This window comes from Squalius cephalus, assembly GCF_949319135.1.
Source record: "Squalius cephalus genome assembly, chromosome: 10".
Classification (NCBI taxonomy): domain Eukaryota; kingdom Metazoa; phylum Chordata; class Actinopteri; order Cypriniformes; family Leuciscidae; genus Squalius; species Squalius cephalus.
The window spans coordinates 22,675,409-22,697,613 of NC_137131.1; positions in this window are offsets into that span (position 1 = coordinate 22,675,409).

The window sequence follows — 22,205 nt, forward strand, 5'->3', positions numbered from 1 at the left end:
CATATTTCTCTCCAAAGAGTCCTCGATCTTGGGCTTTCTATACATACTCATATACTCCTTCTGATGCTTCATAAGCCATATAGATGTCCATATCTGACCTTTTGAACTTATTTGTGGTCAAAGTGTCCTCAAAGTTTTTCAAACTATATAAAGTTATAGACTCCTTTTGCTATTCAGAGGTCCCCTTTTGACCTCCTCGATTTAGAGTCCTCGATCTTGGGCTTTCTATACATACTCATAGACTCCTTCTGATGCTTCATAAGCCATATAGATGTCCATATCTGACCTTTTGAACTTATTTGTGGTCAAAGTGTCCTCAAAATTTTTCAAACTATATAAAGTTATATACTCCTTTTGCTATTCAGAGGTCCCCTTTTGACCTCCTGAACATATTTCTGGCGAAAGAGTCCTCGATCTTGCGCTTTCTATACACACTCATAGACTCCTTCTGATGCTTCATAAGCCATATAGATGTCCATATCTGACCTTTTGAACTTATTTGTGGTCAAAGTGTCCTCAAAATTTTTCAAACTATATAAAGTTATTGAATTCTTTTGATGATAAATCAGCTATTCAGAGGTCCCCTTTTGACCTCCTGAACATATTTCTCGCCAAAGTGTCGAGAAATATATAGATGTCCATATTTGACCTTTTGAACTTATTTGTGGTCAAAGTGTCCTCAAAAATTTTCAAACTATATAAAGTTATAGACTCCTTTTGATGATAAATCAGTATTTCATGGGGCCCCTTTTGACCTCCTGAACATATTTCTGGCCAAAGAGTCCTCGATCTTGGGCTTTCTATACATACTCATAGACTCCCTCTGATGCTTCAAAATCCATATAGATGTCCATATCTGACCTTTTGAACTTATTTCTGGTCAAAGGGTTCTCAAAATTTTTCAAACGATATAAAGTTATAGAATTCTTTTTATGATAAATCAGCTATTCAGAGGTCCCCTTTTGACCTCCTGAACATATTTCTGGCCAAAGAGTCCTCGATCTTGGGCTTTCTATGCATACTCATAGACTCCTTCTGATGCTTCATAAGCCATATAGATGTCCATATCTGACCTTTTGCACTTATTTGTGGTCAAAGTGTCCTCAAAATTTTTCAAACTATAAAAAGTTATAGACTCCTTTTGCTATTCAGAGGTCCCCTTTTGACCTCCTGAACATATTTCTGGCCAAAGAGTCCTCGATCTTGGGCTTTCTATACATACTCATAGACTTCTTCTGATGCTTCATAAGCCATATAGATGTCCATATCTGACCTTTTGAACTTATTTGTGGTCAAAGTGTCCTCAAAATTTTTCAAACTATATAAAGTTATAGAATTCTTTTGATGATAAATCAGCTATTTAGAGGTCCCCTTTTGACCTCCTGAACATATTTCTGGCCAAAGAGTCCTCGATCTTGGGCTTTCTATACATACTCCAAGACTCCTTCTGATGCTTCATAAGCCATATAGATGTCCATATCTGACCTTTTGAACTTATTTGTGGTCAAAGTGTCCTCAAAATTTTTCAAACTATATAAAGTTATAGACTCTTTCTGATGATAAATCAGCTATTCAGAGGTCCACTTTTGACCTACTGAACATATTTCTGGCCAAAGAGTCCTAAAAGATTAATACAATACATTCAGACTGATATCTTCGGATGTTATATCCTCCTGACAAAAGTCCATATTTGACAAACTGAATTTTTTTCTGGCCAAGCAGTATTCGAAACTAGGGCTTTCTATACATACTCCTTCTGATGCTTCATAAGCCATATATATGTCCATATCTGACCTTTTGAACTTATTTGTGGTCAAAGGGTCCTCAAAATGTTTTAAACTATATAAAGTTATAGAATTCTTATTGAAAAATTTTGACGACACTTTGACCACAAATAAGTTCAAAAGGTCAGATATGGACATCTATATGGCTTATGAAGCATCAGAAGGAGTCTATGAGTATGTATAGAAAGACCAAGTTTCGAATACTCCTTGGGGACCTCTGAATAGCTGATTTATCATCAGAAAGAGTCTATAACTTTATATAGTTTGAAAAATTTTGAGGACACTTTGACCACAAATAAGTTCAAAAGGTCAGATATGGACATCTATATGGCTTGTGATGCATCAGAAGGAGTCTATGAGTATGTATAGAAAGCCCAAGATCGAGGACTCTTTGGCCAGAAATATGTTCAGGACGTCAAAAGGGGACGTCTGAATAGCTGATTTATCATCAAAAGGATTCTATAACTTTATATAGTGTGAAAAATTTTGAGGACACTTTGACCACAAATAAGTTCAAAAGGTCAGATATGGACATCTATATGTCTTGTGATGCATCAGAAGGAGTCTATGAGTATGTATAGAAAGCCCAATATCGAGGACTCTTTGGCCAGAAATATGTTCAGGGGGTCAAAAAGGGACCTCTGAATAGCTGATTTATCATCGAAAGAATCTATAACTTTATATAGTTTGAAAAATTTTGAGGACACTTTGACCACAAATAAGTTCAAAAGGTCAGATATGGACATCTATTTGGCTTGATGCATCAGAAGGAGTATATGAGTATCTATAGAAAGCCCAAGATCGAGGACTCTTTGGCCAGAAATATATTCAGGAGATCAAAACCTCTGAATAGCTGATTTATCATCAAAAGAATTCTATAACTTTATATAGTTTGAAAAATTTTGAGGATACATTGACCACAAATAAGTTCAAAAGGTCAGATATGGACATCTATATGGCTTATGATGCATCAGAAGGAGTCTATGAGTATGTATAGAAAGCCCAAGATCGAGGACTCTTTTGCCAGAAATATGTTCAGGAGGTCAAAACCTCTGAATAGCTGATTTATCATCAAAAGAATTCTATAACTTTATATAGTTTGAAAAATTTTGAGGATACATTGACCACAAATAAGTTCAAAAGGTCAGATATGGACATCTATATGGCTTATGATGCATCAGAAGGAGTCTATGAGTATGTATAGAAAGCCCAAGATCGAGGACTCTTTTGCCAGAAATATGTTCAGGAGGTCAAAAGGGGACCTCTGAATAGCTGATTTATCATAAAAAGCATTCTATAACTTTATATAGTTTGAAAAATTTTGAGGACACTTTGACCACAAATAAGTTCAAAAGGTCAGATATGGACATCTATATGGCTTATGAAGCATCAGAAGGAGTCTATGAGTATGTGTAGAAAGCCCAAGATCGAGGACTCTTTGTCCAGAAATATGTTCAGGAGGTCAAAACCTCTGAATTTGCTGATCATCAAAAGGATTCTATAACTTTATATAGTTTGAAAAATTTTGAGGACATTTTGACCACAAATAAGTTCAAAAGGTCAGATATGGACATATATATGGCTTATGAAGCATCAGAAGGAGTATGTATAGAAAGCCCAAGTTTCGAATACTCCTTAGCCAGAAAAAAATTCAGTATATCAAATATGGACTTTTGTCAGGAGGATATAACATCCGAAGATATGAGTCTGAATGTATTGTATTAATCTTTTAGGACTGTTTGGCCAGAAATATGTTCAGTAGGTCAAAAGGGGACCTCTGAATAGCTGGTTTATCATCAGAAAGAGTCTCTAACTTTATATAGTTTGAAAAATTTTGAGGACCTTTGACCAGAAATAAGTTCAAATGATCAGATATGGACATCTACATGGGTTTTGAAGCATCAGAGGGAGTCTATGAGTATATATAGAAAGCCCAAGATCGAGGACTCTTTGGCCAGAAATATGTTTAGGAGGTCAAACGGGGACGTCTGAATAGCTGATTTATCATAAAAAGAATTCTATAACTTTACATAGTTTGAACATTTTTGAGGACACTTTGACCACAAATAATTTCAAAAGGTCAGATATGGACATCTATATGGCTTATGATGCATCAGAAGTAGTCTATGAGTGTGTATAGAAAGCCAAAGATAGAGGACTCTTTGGCCAGAAATATGTTCAGGAGGTCACAACCTCTGAATAGCTGATTTATCATCAAAATAATTCTATAACTTTATATAGTTTGAAAAATTTTGAGCAGACTTTGACCACAAATAAGTTCAAAAGGTTAGATATGGACATCTATATGGCTTATGAAGCATCAGAACTATAACTTTATATAGTTTGAAAAATTTTGCGGACACTTTGACCACAAATAAGTTCAAAAGGTCAGATATGGACATCTATATGGCTTATGAAGCATCAGAAGGAGTCTATGAGTATGTATAGAAAGCCCAAGATCGAGGACTCTTTGGCCAGAAATATGTTCAGGAGGTCAAAAGGGGACCTCTGAATAGCTGATTTATCATAAAAAGCATTCTATAACTTTATATAGTTTGAAAAATTTTGAGGACACTTTGACCACAAATAAGTTCAAAAGGTCAGATATGGACATCTATATGGCTTATGAAGCATCAGAAGGAGTCTATGAGTATGTGTAGAAAGCCCAAGATCGAGGACTCTTTGTCCAGAAATATGTTCAGGAGGTCAAAACCTCTGAATTTGCTGATCATCAAAAGGATTCTATAACTTTATATAGTTTGAAAAATTTTGAGGACACTTTGACCACAAATAAGTTCGAAAGGTCAGATATGGACATCTATATGGCTTATGATGCATCAGAAGGAGTCTATGAGTATGTATAGAAAGCCTAAGATCGAGGACTATTTGGCCAGAAATATGTTCAGGAGGTCAAAACCTCTGAATAGCTGATTTATCATCAAAAGGATTCTATAACTTTATATAGTTTGAAAAATGTTGAGGACACTTTGACCACAAATAAGTTCAAAAGGTCAGATATGGACATCTATATGGCTTGTGATGCATCAGAAGGAGTCTATGAGTATGTATAGAAAGCCCAAGATCGAGGACTCTTTGGCCAGAAATATGTTCAGGAGGTCAAAAGGGGACCTCTGAATAGCTGATTTATCATAAAAAGCATTCTATAACTTTATATAGTTTGAAAAATTTTGAGGACACTTTGACCACAAATAAGTTCAAAAGGTCAGATATGGACATCTATATGGCTTATGAAGCATCAGAAGGCCATATGATGCTTATGAAAGCCATATAGATGTCTTTTGAAGCATCAGAGGGAGTCTATGAGTATATATAGAAAGCCCAAGATCGAGGACTCTTTGGCCAAAAATATGTTCAGGAGGTCAAAACCTCTGAATAGCTGATTTATCATCAAAAGAATTCTATAACTTTATATAGTTTGAAAAATTTTGAGGAGACATTGACCACAAATAAGTTCAAAAGGTCAGATATGGACATCTATATGGCTTATGATGCATCAGAAGGAGTCTATGAGTATGTATAGAAAGCCCAAGATCGAGGACTCTTTGGCCAGAAATATGTTCAGGAGGTCAAAACCTCTGAATAGCTGATTTATCATCAAAAGGATTCGATAACTTTATATAGTTTGAAAAATTTTGAAGACACTTTGACCTCAAATAAGTTCAAAAGGTCAGATATGGACATATATACATGGCTTATGAAGCATCAGAAGGAGTCTATGAGTATGTATAGAAAGACCAAGACATCTATATGGCTTTTGAAGCATCAGAGGGAGTCTATGAGTATATATAGGCAGCCCAAGATCGAAGACTCTTTGGCGAGAAATATGTTCAGGAGGTCAAAAGGGGACCTCTGAATAGCTGATTTATCATCAAAAGGATTCTATAACTTTATATAGTTTGAAAAATTTTGAGGACACTTTGACCACAAATAAGTTCAAAAGATCAGATATGGACATCTATATGGCATTTGATGCATCAGAGGGAGTCTATGAGCATGTATAGAAAGCCCAAGATCGAGGACTCTTTGGCCAGAAATATGTTCAAGAGGTCAAAACCTCTAAAAAGCTGATTTATCATCAAAAGGATTCTATAACTTTATATAGTTTGAAAAATTTTGAGGACACTTTGAGCACAAATAAGTTCAAAAGGTCAGATATGGACATCTATATGGCTTATGAAGCATCAGAAGTCTATGAGTATGTATAGAAAGCCCAAGATCGAGGACTCTTTGTCCAGAAATATGTTCAGGAGGTCAAAAGGGGACCTCTGAATAGCTGATTTATCATCAAAAGGATTCAATAACTTTATATAGTTTGAAAAATTTTGAGGACACTTTGACCACAAATAAGTTCAAAAGGTCAGATATGGATATCTATATGGCTTATGAAGCAACAGAAGGAGTCTATGAGTATATATAGAAAGCCCAAGACATCTATATGGCTTTTGAAGCATCAGAGGGAGTCTATGAGTATATATAGAAAGCCCAAAATCGAGGACTCTTTGGCCAGAAATATGTTCAGGAGGTCAAAACCTCTGAATAGCTGATTTGTCATCAAAAGGATTCTATAACATTATATAGTTTGAAAAATTTTGAGGACACTTTGACCAGAAATAAGTTCAAAAGGTCAGATATGGACATATATAATGCTTATGAAGCATCAGAAGGAGTATGTATAGAAAGACCAAGTTTCGAATACTCCTTGGGGACCTCTGAATAGCTGATTTATCATCAGAAAGAGTCTATAACTTTATATAGTTTGAAAAATTTTGAGGACCCTTGACCAGAAATAAGTTCAAATGGACATCTATATGGCTTATGAAGCATCAGAAGGAGTCTATGAGTATGTATAGAAAGCCCAAGATCGAGGACTCTTTGGCCAGAAATATGTTCAGGAGGTCAAAACCTCTGAATAGCTGATTTATCATCAAAAGGATTCTATAACTTCATATAGTTTGAAAAATTTTGAGGACACTTTGACTACAAATAAGTTCAAAAGGTCAGATATGGACATCTATATGGCTTATGAAGCATCAGAAGGAGTCTATGAGTATGTATAGAAAGCCCAAGATCGAGGACTCTTTGTCCAGAAATATATTCCTTGGGTCAACAATGGACTTCTGTATGGTTGATGTAACATCAGAAAGAGTCAACGAGTATATATGGAAAGGTCAAGTTTCGTGTACTCCTTGACCAGAAAAATATTCAGTATGTCAAATATGGACTTTTGTCAGGATGATATAACATCCGAAGATATCAGTCTGAATGTATTGTATTAATCTTTTAGGACTCTTTGGAAAAAAATATGTTCAGGAGGTCAAAAGGGGACCTCTGAATAGCTGATTTATCATCAAAAGGATTCTATAACTTTATATAGTTTGAAAAATTTTGAGGACACTTTGACCACAAATAAGTTCAAAAGGTCAGATATGGACATCTATATGGCTTATGAAGTATCAAAAGTATTCTATGAGTAGAAAGCCCAAGATCGACTCTTTGTCCAGAACTATTTTCAGGTGGTCAATTATGGACTTCTGTAAGGCTGATTTAACATCAGAAGTTTATAATAGTAAAAAACATTTTGAGGATTCTTTGGCCAAAAATATGTTCAATTGGTCTTATATTGACTACAGTCTGGCTGATATAACATCATGAGAAGTCTGTATAGTAGGAGAAATATGTATAGTAAGGTAAATGTTCAAGGTCTCTGGAGAGAAATATGTTCAGAATGTTAAATATGGACTTCTGTATGGCTGATTTAACATCAGAAGGAGTCTGTATTCGTTTATTGTAGACAACATCCTTTTGAGAACTCTTTTGTCAATGATTTATTATCAGAAGGAGACTATAACTTTATATAGTTTGAAAAATGTTGAGAACACTTTGACCAGAAATAAGTTCAAAAGGTAAGCCATACGCCATATAGATATCCATATCTGTATGGATATCTAGATGGCTTTTGAAGCATCAGGAGTCAATGATGTATGTATAGAAATCGAGGACTCTTTGGCCAGAAATATGTTACTTTGGTCAAATATGGATTTCTGTATGGCTGGATCAGGAGTCGAAGAGTATGTATAGAAAGATAACATCAGCTGACTGAATGTATAAGTAGATTAATTAATGTGCAGTAAAGGAAAATCATTGCACTGGCTTTTGCTTTACAATGGACACAATTAACTAATTCCGTTGGACAACGATAGAATGCACTGAAGAATAAACATATAGATAATGCACTTTTCGCATTGCATTGCACACCAGAACTAACTCCTTCCCATGTTCATTAAAGAGATAACATTTATGTTGTTGCATTGCATTGCACAAACGATCTAACGTTGTCCACTGAACAATAACATATAGGCTATGCACTTCTTGGCTTGCATTGCATTGCACACTACAACTAATTCATTCCCATGTTCATTAAAGAGATAACATCTGTTGTTGCACAAACGATCTAACGTTGTGCAATGAAGAGTAACATAGGCCATGCATTTTTTGCATTGCATTGCATTGCACACCAGATCAAACTCCTTCCCATGTTCAGTAAAGAGATAATATGTTGCATTGCATTGCACAAACGATCTAACGTTGTGCATTCAGGAATAACATACAGGCTAAATGCATGCATTGTATTGCATTGCACACCCGAACTAACTCCTTCACATGTTCATTAAAGAGATAACATATGTTATGCAACATTGCATTGCTTTGCACAAACGATCTAACGATGTGCACTGAAGAATAACATTTATGCACTTTTTGCATTGCATTGCACACCAGAACTAACTCCTTCCCATGTTCATTAAAGAGATAATATTTTGCATTGCATTGCACAAAACGATCGTTTGTCTCAACGATCAATGTTGTGCATTAAAGAATAACATATAGGCTAAATGCATGCATTGTATTGCATTGCACACCAGAACTAACTCCTTCCCATGTTCATTAAAGAGATAACACATGTTGCATTGCATTGCATTGCATGATCTAACGTTGTGCACTGAAGAATAACATTTAGGGTATGCACTTTTGGCATTGCATTGCATTGCACACCAGATCTTACTCCTTCAAATGTTTATTAAAGAGATACCATAGGCCATGCACTTTTTGAATTGCATTGCACATTAGAACTAACTCCTTCAAATGTTCATTGAAGAGATAACATTTTGCATTGCATTGCGCAAACGATCTAACGTTGTGCATTGAAGAGAAACATAGACCATGCACTTTTTGCATTGCATTGAATTACACACCAGAACTAACTCTTTCCCATGTTCACTAAAGAGATAACATGTTGCACTGCATTGCATTGCAGAAACGATCTAATGTTGTGCACTGAATAATAACATTTATGCACTTTTTGCATTGCATTGCATTTGCACACCAGAACTCACTCCTTCAAATGTTAGTTATGGTGTGCAATGCAATGCAAAAAAGTGAATAGCCAATGTTACTCTTCAATGCAAAATCGTACTGAATACATACTGAATCGTTTGTGCATAACATATGTTATCTCTTTAATGAACATGGGAAGGAGTTAGTTCGGGTGTGCAATGCAATACAATGCATGCATTTAGCCTATATGTTATTCTTCAATGCACAACGTTATGCAATGCACAATGCAATGCAAAATGTTATCTCTTTAATAAGCATTTAAAGGTGTTAGTTCTGGTGTGCAATGCAATGCAATGCAAAAAGTGCATAAATGTTATTCAGTGCACAGCATTAAATCGTTTGTGCAAAGCAATGCAATGGTGCATAACATATGTTATCTTTTTAATGAACATGGGAAGGAGTTAGTTCGGCTGTACATGCAACACAATCCATGCATTTAGCTATGTCAACTATGTCATTCTTCAATGCACAACGTTAGATCGTTTGTGCAATGCAACATGTTATCTCTTTAATAAACATTTGAAGGAGTTAGTTCTTGTGTGCAATGCAATGCAAAGCAATGCAAAAAATGCATGGCCTATGTTACTCTTCAATGCACAACGTTAGATCGTTTGTGCAATGCAATGCAAAATGTTATCTCTTTAATAAACATGGGAAGTAGTTAATTCTGGAGTGCAATGCAATGCAATGCAAAAAGTGCATAGCCTATATTTTATTCTTCAGTGCACAGCGTTAGATCGTTTGTGCAATGCAATGCAACATGTTATCCCTTTAATGAACATGGGAAGGAGTTAGTTCTGGTGTGCAATGCAATGCAAAGCAAAAAGTGAATAGCCTATGTTACTCTTCAATGCACAACGTTAGATCGTTTGTGCAAAACAATGAAATGTTGCATAACATATGTTATCTCTTCAATGAACATGGGAACGAGTTAGTTCAGGTGTGCAATGCAATACAATGCATGCATTTAGCCTATATGTTATTATTCAATGCACAACGTTAGATCGTTTGTGCAATGCAATGCAAAATGTTATCTCTTTAATAAACATTTGAAGGAGTTAGTTCTGGTGTGCAATGCAATGCAAAAAATGCATAAATGTTATTCTTTAGTGCACAGTGTTAGATCCTTTGTGCAAAGCAATATAATGTTGCATAACATATGTTATCGTTTGTGCAATGCAATACAACATCATTGCACCTTATTTCTTTAAAGAAAATGGGAATGATTTAGTTCTGGTGTGCAATGCAATGCAAGAATTGCATAGCCTATATTATTCTTCAATGCACAACGTTAGATCGTTTGTGCAATGCAATACAAAATGTTATCTCTTTAATAAACATTTGAAGGAGTTAGTTCGGGTGTGCAATGCAATGCAATGCAAAAAGTGCATGGCCTATATGTTATTCTTCAGTTGCACAACGTTAGATCGTTTGTGCAATGCAATGCAAAATGTTATCTCTTTAGTAAACATTTGAAGGAGTTAGTTCTGGTGTGCAATTCAATGCAATGCAAAAAGTGCATAGCCTATATGTTATTCTTCAGTGCACAGCGTTAGATCGTTTGTGCAGTACAATGCAATGCAACATGTTATCCCTTTAATGAACATGGGAAGGAGTTAGTTCTGGTGTGCAATGCATAAAGTGCATAGCCTGCATAGCCTGTATGTTATTCTTCAATGCACAACGTAAGATCGTTTGTGCAATGCAATGCAACAACACTTGTTATCTCTTTAATGAACATGGGAATGAATTAGATCTACTGTGCAATGCAATCCAAGAAGTGCATAGCCTATATGTTATTGTTCAGTGGACAACGTTAGATCCTTTGTGCAATGCATAAATGTTATATCTTTAATGAACATGGGAAGGAGTTAGTTCTGGTGTGCAATGCAATGCGAAAAGTGCTTGATCTATTATGTTTATTCTTCAGTGCATTCTAACGTTGCCCAACGATAAAGCACTTTTCGCATTGCATTGCACACCAGAACTAACTCCTATAATTGTGTCCATTGTAAAGCAACAGCTAGTGCAATGATTTTCCTTCACTGCACATTAACCTACTTATACATTCAGTCAACTGATGTTAACTTTCTATAAATACTCTTCGACTCCTGATGTACGTAAGTACATGTTTGACCAAAGTAACTTATTTCTGGCCAAACAGTCCTCGATTTCTATACATACTCGTTGACTCCTGATGCTTCATAAGCCAATATAGATATCCATACAGATATGGCTTATGGCTTACCTTTAGAAATTATTTCTGCTCAAAGGGTCCTCAAAATGTTTCAAACTATGTAAAGTTATAGAATTCTTTTGATGATAAATCAGCTATTCAGAGGTCCCCTTTTGACCTCCTGAACATATTTCTGGCCAAAGAGTCCTCGATCTTGGGCTTTCTATATATACTCATAGACTCCCTCTGATGCTTCAAAAGCCATATAGATGTCCATATCTGACCTCCTGAACTTATTTGTGGTCAAAGTGTCCTCAAAATTTTTCAAACTATATAAAGTTATAGAATTCTTTTGATGATAAATCAGCTATTCAGAGGTACCCTTTTGACCTCCTGAACATATTTCTCGCCAAAGAGTCCTCGATCTTGGGCTTCCTATATATACTCATAGACTCACTCTGATGCTTCAAAAGCCATATAGATGTCTTGGGCTTTCTATACATACTCATAGACTCCTTCTGATGCATCTTAAGCCATATAGATGTCCATATCTGACCTTTTGAACTTATTTGTGGTCAGTGTCCTCAAAAATTTTTTAACTATATAAAGTTATATAATTCTTTTGATGATAAATCAGCTATTCAGAGGTCCCCTTTTGACCTCCTGAACATATTTCTGGCCAAAGAGTCCTCGATCTTGGGCTTTCTATACATACTCATAGACTCCTTCTGATGCTTCATAAGCCATATAGATGTCCATATCTGACCTTTTGAACTTATTTGTGCTCAAAGTGTCCTCAAAATTTTTCAAACTATATAAAGTTATAGACTCCTTTTGCTATTCAGAGGTCCCCTTTTGACCTCCTCGATTTAGAGTCCTCGATCTTGGGCTTTCTATACATACTCATAGACTCCTTCTGATGTTTCATAAGCCATATAGATGTCCATATCTGACCTTTTGAACTTATTTGTGGTCAAAGTGTCCTCAAAATTTTTCAAACTATATAAAGTTATAGACTCCTTTTGCTATTCAGAGGTCCCCTTTTGACCTCCTGAACATATTTCTGGCCAAAGAGTCCTCGATATTGGGCTTTCTATACATACTCATAGACTCCTTTTGATGCTTCATAAGCCATATAGATTTCCATATCTGACCTTTTGAACTTATTTGTGGTCAAAGTGTCCTCAAAATTTTTCAAACTATATGAAGTTATAGAATTCTTTTGATGATAAATCAGCTATTCAGAGGTCCCCTTTTGACCTCCTGAACATATTTCTCACCATAGAGTCCTCGATCTTGGGCTTCCTATATATACTCATAGACTCCCTCTGATGCTTCAAAAGCCATATAGATGTCTTGGGCTTTCTATACATACTCATAGACTCCTTCTGATGCTTCATAAGCCATATATATATGTCCATATCTGACCTTTTGAACTTATTTGAGGTCAAAGTGTCCTCAAAATTTTTCAATCTATATAAAGTTATAGAATTCTTTTGATGATAAATCAGCTATTCAGAGGTCCCCTTTTGACCTCCTGAACATATTTCTGGCCAAAGAGTCCTCGATCTTGGGCTTTCTATACATACTCATAGACTCCTTCTGATGCTTCATAAGCCATATAAGATGTCCATATCTGACTATTTTAACTTATTTGTGGTCAAAGTGTCCTCAAAATTTTTCAAACTATATAAAGTTATATACTCCTTTTGCTATTCAGAGGTCCCCTTTCGACCTCCTGAACATATTTCTGGCGAAAGAGTCCTCGATCTTGGGCTTTCTATACACACTCATAGACTCCCTCTGATGCTTCAAAAGCCATATAGATGTCTTGGGCTTTCTATACATACTCATAGACTAATTTTGATGCTTCATAAGCCATATATATATGTCCATATCTGACCTTTTGAACTTATTTGAGGTCAAAGTGTCCTCAAAATTTTTCAAACTATATAAAGTTATAGAATTCTTTTGATGAAAAATCAGCTATTCAGAGGTCCCCTTTTGACCTCCTGAACATATTTCTGGCCAAAGAGTCCTCGATCTTGGGCTTTCTATACATACTCATAGACTCCGTCTGATGCTTCATAAGCCATATAGATGTCCATATCTGACCTTTTGAACTTATTTGTGGTCAAAGTGTCCTCAAAATTTTTCAAACTATATAAAGTTGTAGAATTCTTTTGATGATAAATCAGCTATTCAGAGGTCCCCTTTTGACCTCCTGAACATATTTCTCGCCAAAGAGTCCTCGATCTTGGGCTTTCTATATATACTCATAGACTCCCTCTGATGCTTCAAAAGCCATATAGATGTCTTGGGCTTTCTATACATACTCATAGACTCCTTCTGATGCTTCATAAGCCATATTATATATATGTCCATATCTGACCTTTTGAACTTATTTGTGGTCAAAGTGTCCTCAAAATTTTTCAAACTATATAAAGTTATAAAATTCTTTTGATGATAAATCAGCTATTCAGAGGTCCCCTTTTGACCTCCTGAACATATTTCTGGCCAAAGAGTCCTCGATCTTGGGCTTTCTATACATACTCATAGACTCCTTCTGATGCTTCATAAGCCATATTGATGTCCATATCTGACCTTTTGAACTTATTTGTGGTCAAAGTGTCCTCAAAATTTTTCAAACTATATAAAGTTATACACTCCTTTTGCTATTCAGAGGTCCCCTTTTGACCTCCTCGATTTAGAGTCCTCGATCTTTTGCTTTCTATACATACTCATAGACTCCTTCTGATGTTTCATAAGCCATATAGATGTCCATATCTGACCCTTTGAACTTATTTGTGCTCAAAGTGTCCTCAAAATTTTTCAAACTATATAAAGTTATAGACTCCTTTTGCTATTCAGAGGTCCCCTTTTGACCTCCTGAACATATTTCTGGCCAAAGAGTCCTCGATCTTGGGCTTTCTATACATACTCATAGATTCCTTCTGATGCTTCATAAGCCATATAGATGTCCATATCTGACCTTTTGAACGTATTTGTGGTCAAAGTGTACTCAAAATTTTTCAAAATATATAAAGTTATAGAATTCTTTTGATGATAAATCAGCTATTCAGAGGTCCCCTTTTGACCTATTGAACATATTTCTTGCCAAAGAGTCCTCGATCTTGGGCTTTCTATATATACTCATATACTCCCTCTGATGCTTAAAAAGCCATATAGATGTCTTGGGCTTTCTATACATAGTCATAGACTCCTTCTGATGCTTCATAAGCCATATATATATGTCCATATCTGACCTTTTGAACTTATTTGTGGTCAAAGTGTCCTCAAAATTTTTCAAACTATATAAAGTTATAGAATTCTTTTGATGATAAATCAGCTATTCAGAGGTCCCCTTTTGACCTCCTGAACATATTTCTCGCCAAAGAGTCCTCGATCTTGGGCTTTCTATAGACTCCCTCTGATGCTTCAAAAGCCATATAGATGTCTTGGGCTTTCTATACATACTCATAGACTCCTTCTGATGCTTCATAAGCCATATAGATGTCCATATCTGACCTTTTGAACTTATTTGTGGTCAAAGTGTCCTCAAAATTTTTCAAACTATATAAAGTTATAGACTCCTTTTGCTATTCAGAGGTCCCCTTTTGACTTCCTGAACATATTTCTGGCCAAAGAGTCCTCGATATTGGGCTTTCTATACATACTCATAGACTCCTTCTGATGCTTCATAAGCCATATAGATTTCCATATCTGACCTTTTGAACTTATTTGTGGTCAAAGTGTCCTCAAAATTGTTCAAACTATATAAAGTTATAGAATTCTTTTGATGATAAATCAGCTATTCAGAGGTCCCCTTTTGACCTCCTGAACATATTTCTCGCCAAAGAGTCCTCGATCTTGGGCTTCCTATATATACTCATAGACTCCCTCTGATGCTTCAAAAGCCATATAGATGTCTTGGGCTTTCTATACATACTCATAGACTCCCTCTGATGCATCATATGCCATATAGATGTCCATATCTGATCTTTTGAACTTATTTGTGGTTAAAGTCTGCTCAAAATTTTTCAAACTATATAAAGTTATAGAATCCTTTTGATGATAAATCAGCTATTCAGAGGTCCCCTTTTGACCTCCTGAACATATTTCTGGCCAAAGAGTCCTCGATCTTGGGCTTTCTATACATACTCATAGACTCCTTCTGATGCTTCATAAGCCATATAGATGTCCATATCTGACCTTTTGAACTTATTTGTGGTCAAAGTGTTCTCAAAATTTTTCAAACTATATAAAGTTATAGACTCCTTTTGCTATTCAGAGGTCCTCTTTTGACCTCCTCGATTTAGAGTCCTCGATCTTGGGCTTTCTATACATACTCATAGTCTCCTTCTGATGTTTCATAAGCCATATAGATGTCCATATCTGACCTTTTGAACTTATTTGTGGTCAAAGTGTCCTCAAAAGTTTTCAAACTATATAAAGTTATTGAATTCTTTTGATGATAAATCAGCTAATCAGAGGTCCCCTTTTGACCTCCTGAACATATGTCTCGCCAAAGAGTCGAGAAATATATAGATGTCTATATCTGACCTTTTGAACTTATTTGTGGTCAAAGTGTCCTCAAAAATTTTCAAACTATATAAAGTCATAGACTCCTTTTGTTGATAAATCAGTATTTCATGGGGCCCCTTTTGACCTCCTGAACATATTTCTGGCCAAAGAGTCCTCGATCTTGGGCTTTCTATACATACTCATAGACTCCGTCTGATGCTTCATAAGCCATATAGATGTCCATATCTGACCTTTTGAACTTATTTGTGGTCAAAGTGTCCTCAAAATTTTTCAAACTATATAAAGTTGTAGAATTCTTTTGATGATAAATCAGCTATTCAGAGGTCCCCTTTTGACCTCCTGAACATATTTCTCGCCAAAGAGTCCTCGATCTTGGGCTTTCTATATATACTCATAGACTCCCTCTGATGCTTCAAAAGCCATATAGATGTCTTGGGCTTTCTATACATACTCATAGACTCCTTCTGATGCTTCATAAGCCATATTATATATATGTCCATATCTGACCTTTTGAACTTATTTGTGGTCAAAGTGTCCTCAAAATTTTTCAAACTATATAAAGTTATAAAATTCTTTTGATGATAAATCAGCTATTCAGAGGTCCCCTTTTGACCTCCTGAACATATTTCTGGCCAAAGAGTCCTCGATCTTGGGCTTTCTATACATACTCATAGACTCCTTCTGATGCTTCATAAGCCATATTGATGTCCATATCTGACCTTTTGAACTTATTTGTGGTCAAAGTGTCCTCAAAATTTTTCAAACTATATAAAGTTATAGACTCCTTTTGCTATTCAGAGGTCCCCTTTTGACCTCCTCGATTTAGAGTCCTCGATCTTGGGCTTTCTATACATACTCATAGACTCCTTCTGATGTTTCATAAGCCATATAGATGTCCATATCTGACCTTTTGAACTTATTTGTGCTCAAAGTGTCCTCAAAATTTTTCAAACTATATAAAGTTATAGACTCCTTTTGCTATTCAGAGGTCCCCTTTTGACCTCCTGAACATATTTCTGGCCAAAGAGTCCTCGATCTTGGGCTTTCTATACATACTCATAGATTCCTTCTGATGCTTCATAAGCCATATAGATGTCCATATCTGACCTTTTGAACGTATTTGTGGTCAAAGTGTACTCAAAATTTTTCAAAATATATAAAGTTATAGAATTCTTTTGATGATAAATCAGCTATTCAGAGGTCCCCTTTTGACCTATTGAACATATTTCTTGCCAAAGAGTCCTCGATCTTGGGCTTTCTATATATACTCATATACTCCGTCTGATGCTTAAAAAGCCATATAGATGTCTTGGGCTTTCTATACATAGTCATAGACTCCTTCTGATGCTTCATAAGCCATATATATATGTCCATATCTGACCTTTTGAACTTATTTGTGGTCAAAGTGTCCTCAAAATTTTTCAAACTATATAAAGTTATAGAATTCTTTTGATGATAAATCAGCTATTCAGAGGTCCCCTTTTGACCTCCTGAACATATTTCTCGCCAAAGAGTCCTCGATCTTGGGCTTTCTATAGACTCCCTCTGATGCTTCAAAAGCCATATAGATGTCTTGGGCTTTCTATACATACTCATAGACTCCTTCTGATGCTTCATAAGCCATATAGATGTCCATATCTGACCTTTTGAACTTATTTGTGGTCAAAGTGTCCTCAAAATTTTTCAAACTATATAAAGTTATAGACTCCTTTTGCTATTCAGAGGTCCCCTTTTGACTTCCTGAACATATTTCTGGCCAAAGAGTCCTCGATATTGGGCTTTCTATACATACTCATAGACTCCTTCTGATGCTTCATAAGCCATATAGATTTCCATATCTGACCTTTTGAACTTATTTGTGGTCAAAGTGTCCTCAAAATTGTTCAAACTATATAAAGTTATAGAATTCTTTTGATGATAAATCAGCTATTCAGATGTCCCCTTTTGACCTCCTGAACATATTTCTCGCCAAAGAGTCCTCGATCTTGGGCTTCCTATATATACTCAAAGACTCCCTCTGATGCTTCAAAAGCCATATAGATGTCTTGGGCTTTCTATACATACTCATAGACTCCCTCTGATGCATCATATGCCATATAGATGTCCATATCTGATCTTTTGAACTTATTTGTGGTTAAAGTCTGCTCAAAATTTTTCAAACTATATAAAGTTATAGAATCCTTTTGATGATAAATCAGCTATTCAGAGGTCCCCTTTTGACCTCCTGAACATATTTCTGGCCAAAGAGTCCTCGATCTTGGGCTTTCTATACATACTCATAGACTCCTTCTGATGCTTCATAAGCCATATAGATGTCCATATCTGACCTTTTGAACTTATTTGTGGTCAAAGTGTCCTCAAAATTTTTCAAACTATATAAAGTTATAGACTCCTTTTGCTATTCAGAGGTCCTCTTTTGACCTCCTCGATTTAGAGTCCTCGATCTTGGGCTTTCTATACATACTCATAGTCTCCTTCTGATGTTTCATAAGCCATATAGATGTCCATATCTGACCTTTTGAACTTATTTGTGGTCAAAGTGTCCTCAAAATTTTTCAAACTATATAAAGTTATAGAATTCTTTTGATGATAAATCAGCTATTCAGAGGTCCCCTTTTGACCTCCTGAACATATTTCTCGCCAAAGAGTCCTCGATCTTGGGCTTCCTATATATACTCATAGATTCCCTCTGATGCTTCAAAAGCCATATAGATGTCTTGGGCTTTCTATACATACTCATAGACTCCTTCTGATGCTTCATAAACCATATATATATATGTCCATATCTGACCTTTTGAACTTATTTGTGGTCAAAGTGTCCTCAAAATTTTTCAAACTATATAAAGTTATAAAATTCTTTTGATGATAAATCAGCTATTCAGAGGTCCCCTTTTGACCTCCTGAACATATTTCTGGCCAAAGAGTCCTCGATCTTGGGCTTTCTATACATACTCATAGACTCCTTCTGATGCTTCATAAGCCATATAGATGTCCATATCTGACCTTTTGAACTTATTTGTGGTCAAAGTGTCCTCAAAATTTTTCAAACTATATAAGTTATAGACTCCTTTTGCTCTTCAGAGGTCCCCTTTTGACCTCCTCGATTTAGAGTCCTCGATCTTGGGCTTTCTATACATACCCATAGTCTCCTTCTGATGTTTCATAAGCCATATAGATGTCCATATCTGACCTTTTGAACTTATTTGTGGTCAAAGTGTCCTCAAAATTTTTCAAACTATATTAAGGTATTGAATTCTTTTGATGATAAATCAGCTATTCAGAGGTCCCCTTTTGACCTCCTGAACATATTTCTCGCCAAAGTGTCGAGAAATATATAGATGTCCATATTTGACCCTTTGAACTTATTTTTGGTCAAAGTGTCCTCAAAAATTTTCAAACTATATAAAGTTATAGACTCCTTTTTATGATAAATCAGTATTTCATGGGGCCCCTTTTGACCTCCTGAACATATTTCTGGCCAAAGAGTCCTCGATCTTGGGCTTTCTATACATACTCATAGACTCCCTCTGATGCTTCATAAGCCATATAGATGTCCATATCTGACCTTTTGAACTTATTTGAGGTCAAAGTGTCCTCAAAATTTTTCAAACTATATAAAGTTATAGAATTCTTTTGATGATAAATCAGCTATTTAGAGGTCCCCTTTTGACCTCCTGAACATATTTCTGGCCAAAGAGTCCTCGATCTTGGGCTTTCTATACATACTCATAGACTACTTCTGATGCTTCATAAGCCATATAGATGTCCATATCTGACCTTTTGAACTTATTTGTGGTCAAAGTGTCCTCAAAATTTTTCAAACTATAAAAAGTTATAGACTCCTTTTGCTATTCAGAGGTCCCCTTTTGACCTCCTCGATTTAGAGTCCTCGATCTTGGGCTTTCTATACATACTCATAGACTCCTTCTGATGCTTCATAAGCCATATAGATGTCCATATCTGACCTTTTGAACTTATTTGTGGTCAAAGTGTCCTCAAAATTTTTCAAACTATATAAAGTTATAGAATTCTTTTGATGATAAATCAGCTATTCAGAGGTCCCCTTTTGACCTCCTGAACACATTTCTCGCCAAAGAGTCCTCGATCTTGGGCTTTCCTTATATACTCATAGACTCCCTCTGATGCTTCAAAAGCCATATAGATGTCTTGGGCTTTCTATACATACTCATAGACTCCTTCTGATGCTTCATAAGCCATATAGATGTCCATATCTGACCTTTTGAACTTATTTGTGGTCAAAGTGTCCTCAAAATTTTTCAAACTATATAAAGTTATAGACTCTTTCTGATGATAAATCAGCTATTCAGAGGTCCACTTTTGACCTACTGAACATATTTCTGGCCAAAGAGTCCTAAAAGATTAATACAATACATTCAGACTGATATCTTCGGATGTTATATCCTCCTGACAAAAGTCCATATTTGACACACTGAATTTTTTTCTGGCCAAGCAGTATTCGAAACTAGGGCTTTCTATACATACTCCTTCTGATGCTTCATAAGCCATATATATGTCCATATCTGACCTTTTGAACTTATTTGTGGTCAAAGGGTCCTCAAAATGTTTTAAACTATATAAAGTTATAGAATTCTTTTTGAAAAATTTTGACGACAATTTGACCACAAATAAGTTCAAAAGGTCAGATATGGACATCTATATGGCTTATGAAGCATCAGAAGGAGTCTATGAGTATGTATAGAAAGACCAAGTTTCGAATACTCCTTGGGGACCTCTGAATAGCTGATTTATCATCAGAAAGAGTCTATAACTTTATATAGTTTGAAAAATTTTGAGGACACTTTGACCACAAATAAGTTCAAAAGGTCAGATATGGACATCTATATGGCTTGTGATGCATCAGAAGGAGTCTATGAGTATGTATAGAAAGCCCAAGATCGAGGACTCTTTGGCCAGAAATATGTTCAGGACGTCAAAAGGGGACGTCTGAATAGCTGATTTATCATCAAAAGGATTCTATAACTTTATATAGTGTGAAAAATTTTGAGGACACTTTGACCACAAATAAGTTCAAAAGGTCAGATATGGACATCTATATGGCTTGTGATGCATCAGAAGGAGTCTATGAGTATGTATAGAAAGCCCAATATCGAGGACTCTTTGGCCAGAAATATGTTCAGGGGGTCAAAAAGGGACCTCTGAATAGCTGATTTATCATCGAAAGAATCTATAACTTTATATAGTTTGAAAAATTTTGAGGACACTTTGACCACAAATAAGTTCAAAAGGTCAGATATGGACATCTATATGGCTTGATGCATCAGAAGGAGTATATGAGTATGTATAGAAAGCCCAAGATCGAGGACTCTTTGGCCAGAAATATGTTCAGGAGATCAAAACCTCTGAATAGCTGATTTATCATCAAAAGAATTCTATAACTTTATATAGTTTGAAAAATTTTGAGGATACATTGACCACAAATAAGTTCAAAAGGTCAGATATGGACATCTATATGGCTTATGATGCATCAGAAGGAGTCTATGAGTATGTATAGAAAGCCCAAGATCGAGGACTCTTTTGCCAGAAATATGTTCAGGAGGTCAAAACCTCTGAATAGCTGATTTATCATCAAAAGGATTCTATAACTTTATATAGTTTGAAAAATTTTGAGGACATTTTGACCACAAATAAGTTCAAAAGGTCAGATATGGACATATATATGGCTTATGAAGCATCAGAAGGAGTATGTATAGAAAGCCCAAGTTTCGAATACTCCTTAGCCAGAAAAAAATTCAGTATATCAAATATGGACTTTTGTCAGGAGGATATAACATCCGAAGATATGAGTCTGAATGTATTGTATTAATCTTTTAGGACTGTTTGGCCAGAAATATGTTCAGTAGGTCAAAAGGGGACCTCTGAATAGCTGGTTTATCATCAGAAAGAGTCTCTAACTTTATATAGTTTGAAAAATTTTGAGGACCTTTGACCAGAAATAAGTTCAAATGATCAGATATGGACATCTACATGGGTTTTGAAGCATCAGAGGGAGTCTATGAGTATATATAGAAAGCCCAAGATCGAGGACTCTTTGGCCAGAAATATGTTTAGGAGGTCAAACGGGGACGTCTGAATAGCTGATTTATCATAAAAAGAATTCTATAACTTTACATAGTTTGAACATTTTTGAGGACACTTTGACCACAAATAATTTCAAAAGGTCAGATATGGACATCTATATGGCTTATGATGCATCAGAAGTAGTCTATGAGTGTGTATAGAAAGCCAAAGATAGAGGACTCTTTGGC